The sequence below is a fragment of the Sitodiplosis mosellana genome, unplaced genomic scaffold (genome assembly GCF_009176505.1).
Source record: "Sitodiplosis mosellana isolate CC-2019 unplaced genomic scaffold, AAFC_SMos_1.0 Smas_scaffold_570, whole genome shotgun sequence".
Classification (NCBI taxonomy): domain Eukaryota; kingdom Metazoa; phylum Arthropoda; class Insecta; order Diptera; family Cecidomyiidae; genus Sitodiplosis; species Sitodiplosis mosellana.
In genome coordinates this window covers 1-7,485 of record NW_022595812.1, presented here as the reverse complement: position 1 = coordinate 7,485, position 7,485 = coordinate 1, and the positions used below count along the sequence as shown (strand labels likewise).

Here is a 7,485-nt window from a genome sequence, read left to right as displayed (position 1 = left end):
TGGGTTTGTGGGCAGTAGGTTGTTGTTGTTGTAATCCTGACTGCCCACAAACCCATTGCAATTTCCAATACTTGGCAATTAAATCCATCGGTCTGATATACTAAAACTAAGACTAGATATTCCAAGCTTCATCATGTATTCGGATATTTGAACCTTTAATCGCCCCAGATCAAATGGCAGTTGTCAATACTCGAAAATCGAAATTCCTTAAATTATGCCATGATTCATCGTATGTGTGTGTTGCCGTTATCGTTAAGCAATTTCCAGAAAGAATACAATTTCATACTGAAATTAGCTGAAACAAACGGCTACAAAAAATCCATGATCGAAAAATTAGTCAAAAAACATTCTGACAAAATCCATCGAGCGAATATGTCAACACTATTCAGCCAAAGCCGAAATTCGATTAAGGAAAACACAACATATGTAGCGTTCAACTATGTGCCGAAAATCAGCAACAAACTCGTTCACACATTTGAAAAAGAAGGAATGAGATTAGTGTACAGCAATAACAACAAGCTGTCAAAATTGCTCGGCACAACAAAAGACGCGATACCAATAAAACAAAAGACCGGCATTTATTGTATTACGTGCAAAATATGCAACAAACAATACATCGGAGAAACAACGAGAGCGCAAGGCACCAGGTTCAAAGAGCACGAATACTGCGTTAAGCACAAACACATGCAATCTTCAGTAGCCAAACACGTCTACGATATCAATTTCGACGCACCGCATCAAATCGGCTCTTTCGAAGAGAGCTGCACACTTTTGAAGAATGTCACCGACTTCAGAAAAATTGATGCTTACGAGTCGTTATACATACACAAGCATAAACAACACCTCATGAACGCAGACGACGTCGGCAACATTGAATCTCACTTGTTCAAATTCGCAAAATAGCTAATTTCTTTGTATTGGGTCTGGGAATTAATCGTGTCGATTTTTCAAAAGATGGCGTAACTTTGCATGGTTGTATCGGGCAATACTTTTTTCTTTTTCACATGAGTGGTCTAGTGTCAAACTACAAAAATCATCATCTATCATTTCATCGAAGTTTGGATAAACATTTTTTTTTGCGCCTTAAATATGTCAAATTTTGTACCGAAAAAGCAACATTTCCCGCAAGCATTAATTTTTTGCTTTCATTTGAAGAAAACTGCGGCTGAAGCGCATCGAATGTTGGTGGAAGCCTATGGTGAGCATGCTCCATCGGAACGTACATGTGAACGGTGGTTTTCACGGTTCAAAAGTGGTGATTTTAGCACGGAAGACAAGGAACGTCCCGGCCAGCCAAAAAAGTTTGAAGATGCGGAATTGGAGGCATTGCTCGATGAAGATTCGAGTCAAACTCAAGATGAGCTTGCCAGAGCATTGAATGTTGACCGAAGCACTGTTGGATATCGTTTAAGGGCCCTTGGTTTCATTCGCAAGTTGTCAAATTGGGTACCACATGAATTGACGCCAGCGCAAGCTGAAAGGCGTTTAGTGACTTGCGAAATGCTGCTCGCAAGGCACAAAAAAAGAGGTTTTCTGTATCGAATTGTCACTGGTGACGAAAAATGGATTCATTACGATAACCCCAAGCGCAAAGCATCGTATGTTAAGCCCGGCCAACCAGCAACATCACAGCCAAAACAAGAAATTCACGGCGACAAGGTAATGCTGTCTATTTGGTGGGATGAGGAGGGAGTGGTGTATTATGAGCTGCTGAGAAGTGGTCAAACCATCGATGGGCCTTTCTACCGACAACAATTGATACGTTTGAAACAAGCAATCAAAGAAAAACGCACGAAATGGGAGACCAGAAAAGAGACATTGATTTTCCTAAATGACAATGCTCGGCCACACATTGAGAAATCGGTCAAAAACTACTTGGAAAATAGCGGATGGGAAGTTTTGGCTCACGCCCCGTATAGCCCAGACCTGGCTCCTTCCGACTACCATTTGTTTCGATCGATGCAAAACCATATGGACGGAGAGCGGTTCTCTTCAGTTGAAGAAATCCAAAATTGGCTCGATGCATTTATAGCCTCAAAAGATGAGGAATTTTTTAAGGCAGGCATCCGTCAATTGCCCACATTGTGGCAGAAGGTCATCGCTTCCGATGGACAATATTTTGATTGAAATGTAATTTCATTTTGGTATTCAAATAAATGTTTGAAAATTTAAAAAAATCGACAAAACTAATTCCCAGACCCAATATTTGTTTTGTTTTGTTTTTACTTCGATCTCTCTCTTACTTTCTTGTAAACTGTTTATCTCGCCTCACCGATACTCTTACATGTAAACGAAATACTGTTTTGTATTGATTTTATTTAGTCATTTAGTCGCTCTGCTGATGATGGGACGTCACACGTATCGAAATGCATGCGATAACGTTTTTTTGAAATTAAGAATTAAATGAATTTAGTTAAAACCAAAGACTTTTGATTTTTTTATTTCACTGAACGGAAAAAGGAGTCATTTTGTAGTCAATAAAGAGCAGCGATGTGATAAACAATAACAGCCGACTGCAAACGTTCAACCATTTTCCCAATGAAGAAGAAAAAACTACTCGTGAACATTATCGCTTTCTTCAACAATGAACAGTCAAATTGTTTTGAATTTTGCAATCTGTCATTAAAATCCATTGCGAGATACTATTACGAAATTTGGAAATGTAATTAATTTTCCGTTGAAAAATGTTTCGGCTATAAAGTACAGATCGTTTATATTTGTCGCTTGAACCTGTCACGATGCGTTTCGTTTCCAATGTGAATTAGAGAACGCATAATTAGCTATGATTGTGATTTTATGTGGAACAGTTTGACAGTAAATTTGCTCAAATTCTCATTTGACATTTTATCAGTCGAAATTTGCGCGCGAATTATAAATAGACTGAGGGAGTGTTACTTTTGATGCTGTGTTTGGAAAGTATCCAGAAAAATTGGAAATACGCCCTCAATATAAACACTTGGATAGTGTCAATACGATTATTTTCATAAATGTTTTTCTGTTGTCTACATTAAATTTGTAATGCGGACCATTTTTGATCCGCAAAAATTCACACCAATACACACAACATAATAATATAAGCAGATATGTTGACAGAATATTGGCTTTGTATGCCAGCATCATATTGCACATTGAGTGCCGCTTGTCACGCCGCCCGTATTTTTTGTTCATAACGCACCCATGAAACGTAACAAATTTTGTGAATGCCACGCACACACATTTAACGGGTTCTTTTTATGTATCGTTCATTCGATGCTATTGTAAATATCGTGCACATCTCTCGCTTTCTGTTTCGTTGTGTCAATTATGTTTCGCTCACCATAGCAAAAAAACAAAAACATTGAACTCTGTCGATTCGCGCTCCTTTTGCATACTGTATCCAATCTACTTGACAACGTCCCAATTCAACACCTCATTTTTTTGAGTACCGCATATAACAATCGCTTTGAAATTTTGAAATAGTATTTGATGTTTTAATATTCTACAATTCTAATGTATATTTAAGATTAAATACTGTTTTTTCTGCTACATTCGGACCAATACTAATGGAACTTGATACAGCATTATGTATCTCAACGAACAATTAGCCAACGTTCATTTCGAGTTCCAATTCGGAAGAGGGAAACGAAGTTAGAATTGAGGATGTATTCAATAATTTACTACGGTTAATTTTTATCAGAGCGAATGGACTTTGACCATGGAAAATATTGAAATTTTTGTTCGTTTGGTCGACAAATACGATGTATATGAATGTCGATGCATGGGGCATGTTATCAAAGGCCAAAGGAAAATCTATGCTATATTAATAGCAATGCACTGAAGCACTATGACAATGAAACTCTGAGGCTAATTTTAAGCTGAATCCGATGTTCGCAAAAGTCGATGTATTTGATGCATATCTGGAGTGGACAAAATACGAATGCGAAAAAGACGACTTGAATAAAACTCTGTACTCTGACTGTATACGAAAACTCAACACGGCGACTGTTTGAATTCGATTCAATTGATTAAGAAGAGTTCACCGTGCTTGTGATGTTCATTCACGAACGCATGTCGCAATTCAAACAGTATGAATGATAAAGTAAGTGAAGGAAAGAGACAAAATATTAGCGCATTTTTTCCAAGTACTTTGCAGCATCACTGTTTATGAACAAATTTTGAACGAACTGAACCGAACGTGAACATCGTAGAGTTCAGCGAACATGAACTCGAACGAACATAAACATCATTTTTCTCATTTTGAACAATTTGAACTGAACGCGAACGAACATGAACAAGAATATTACAATATTTTTGAACGTGAACCGTTCAAATGACAGTCAAAGTCACTTTGTCATGCGTCATTCACATTAATGCTTTGACTGATTGTGGTGAACAGTGGTGAGATTGGAAACGCCATAAATTTTAAATACATTATTTGTTTGGGAATTATATTCATTTATTTTCTTTTATTGTTGATATTCGGGCTCTGCAAAGCCTAGGCTTCATCCACGATTTGTTTTTCAAAGAAATATTTCGAAAAAATCGTGAGTTTGCACTGTCAACACTTGTGTGGTTTTTCATATGATTTAAAAGTCATCGAATATTGCCACCCGTTCACACATTCAATGAACTTGCTACACCAAGTAATAGTTTAGTTCATTGCTGACGTTTTCCAATCCGCCATACGTTTTTATATGTGTGTGTACATCAAAATGTCAAAGTTGTCAAGAATGCAACCGTTCTCCTCGTTCTTTTTAGCTTTTTTCGCTGCGTACCGACGAGATGAAGTTTGTACGGATGATTGAGTTAATGAATTGATCAGCCACTTTGTTTGCAAATTTGCACATTCGAGGCACTTGAGCTCTGGTTTGTTTGTCATATGATTACTCTTCAATTGCGATATCGTTGCGTACATTGGGACAGTTTGTGATCCCATTCACGATGTCGTACATGAATACAATTGATGTATTCACTCCAAGGTGCGGAAATAGTACGAAATTTCAAAAATGCCGCGTATTTTAGTTAGAAAAAAACCCCACTTTACATTGATTTGCTATATACCTCAGTGGCGCTAGTATCGTAAATGGGAGAAATTGACAGCTCTTCTTCCGAAACCTGATTCACTCTCCTACGCTCCAACGATGTCATGTTCAACGCCTCAAGTCGCTTGTTGTAGTCAATGGTACTGTATCCGTTGGCCAACGATTGACTCCCAATTTTGTCGATGTGTACGGCATAAGTCGGTAGCCATACAACGTTGCAGTACTCGAGGTGAGACTGAACCAATGCATAGTACAATGTTTTGAGCGTTTGCACGTCGGTTTGACGGCACATTTGTCAAGGTTCAAGTTCAAATTGTTTACGTCGCACCAAACCTTCAGTGTGTCGATGGCCCGCTGTAGCACTTCCGCATCCGTGCTCGAGTGGATGACTTTGGCGATCTTCACATCATTAGCGAAGAAGGAAATGAACACGTCGTCCATTCCATCTACTATGTCGTTGATGAACAATAGGAACAGTGTGGGTCCGAGATAAAAATAAATTACTAAACAATAAGAAACCAAACCCAACCCATCCCAACCCAAAAGAATAGGACTACCTTGTGGTGCGCCAGATGACACGTTGAATTCGTTAGACTCGCTGCTCCCATACTTAACGAATTGCGTTCTGTTTGACAGGTATGACTCGATGTAAGCAAGAAGATTGTCTGGCAGGTGGCAGGTTGAACGATCTGAGTTTCAGAATCAATCTTTTGTAGTAAACTCTGTCGAATGCTTTACTGAAGTCCTTGTATAGTACAGCATATTGTTTACATTTTAAATTTTTGTATTTCACATAGTGTATATCCAGCTGATTGGAATAAAGTCATAATTAAACCTCTTAATAAAGTAACAAGCTACCAATCAATTTCCGATTACAGACCAATCAGCATAATCTCAGTCATCCCCAAAGTGTGAATAAATGGGGCAACATTGTTGACAGCGCCACGTCAAAGCGGTTGCCCGGTCAACTACAGTCAGTCGTAACGCAAAGTGGCACAAGAATGTCCCATTTTCCGCATCTAATCGTCGCGTTCATACGCGTGTGTATGCGAAAAATGGTACAAGCTTGTGCCACTTTACGTTGCGGATGACGTAGGCTTCTGATTGAAAAATAAAAAAATAAAGTTAACTAAAACCAAATGAAAAATAGTTTTAAAAAAAATAGAAAACATATTTCTTGAAATACCTTTTCTACTTATATTTAGCCAAATTTTTAAAAAATCGTAGGTTTGTTTTCGCTATAAAACTTTGCTGTTTAATCAGAATGGAAGTATGAAGTTATTGAAAAGAATACATTTTAGAACACTGTTCTAGCGAAACAAAACCTACGATTTTTTTTAAAAGAACCTCAAACCTTTTCGTGCTTTTTGAAAGATGTACTAAATTGAATGTTTTCGACGTCGCCATCTGGTTGGTGATACTTATAACTTCTCGCACGGTTCTGATGAAGATTTTATTTATTGTTTATCCAATTTCATACAAAATCACTATTTCATTCATAAACACAATTTAGAAAAGAAAATCACAGTTATTTCGACTTTTTGCATGCAAAATGTGAATAGCGGCCATAACGCCCCGGACGGACAGCATACTCCACAGAAGCATGCTGTCCGTCCGGGGCGTTATGACCGCCACCCCAAAATGCCTAAAACATAAGAGTGAAAAAAATGCACTGAATTTTTTTTGAGTCACTCCAATTATAATTATATTCACATATGAGAATATAATTATATTCTGACCACTACAATAACCATAGTGCTTCTACAATTATTTTTAGGTCACTACAAATAATTCTGGGTTACTACAATTAATAAAACAGTATGAGCCAGTTTTGGAGCATTTTTTCTTCCTACAAACAAAAACACTGCTGTTTTCAAATAAGTTGTTAAAAACATCAAGAATCGGACGACTGATTTGAATTCTACAATTTATCTACAATTTTTTGAAACCATTCGAAAAAACATTTGATTCATAGAAAATGCGTTATTTGACCAAGATTTGAGTATCCCCATTTTGGAGCGGTTTTTCGATAGCCGATTACTCAAAAAATTGTTCCTACATAAAAAAAGTAAAAACACTACATTAAACTACATAAAATCTACAATTGAAATCGCCCTACCCGAAGTCATTTCGGCAAATCTTCCAAGATTTGAATATTCATCTAAAAAAATTGTCATCATCAAGTTTAAAACACGGCACGACCAATTTCATGTGTTGTAACTTTGTTTTAAAAAAAGCCGAATATTATCTGAAAAAAAAACACTAATACAAAATAATAAATGACAAATCATTCTTTTGTCTCTTTGTTGACATTAATTCCCACATTTTCAATTGAAAGTGAATTTTTTTAATACATGCCGTGTTTTAAACTTGATGGTGACAATTTTTCCACTCTTTGAAGAAATGTATTACTTTCTCCCGACGAGAAATTTGCGGTAAAATAGGTGTACGTCGACTATCCGTC

General features: G+C 37.1%; 1 long non-coding RNA gene across 1 annotated transcript; it reads right to left on the bottom strand.

Annotated features, from left to right (window-relative positions):
* Positions 1–4,900: 4,900 nt before the first annotated feature.
* Positions 4,901–6,104, bottom strand: LOC129570891 (uncharacterized). Its single transcript, XR_008688180.1, has 3 exons — positions 5,902–6,104; positions 5,579–5,829; positions 4,901–5,470 (listed from the first exon to the last, which is right to left on the bottom strand). It is a non-coding gene; the product is annotated as an uncharacterized LOC129570891 (long non-coding RNA).
* Between the last annotated feature and the right edge of the window lie 1,381 nt (positions 6,105–7,485).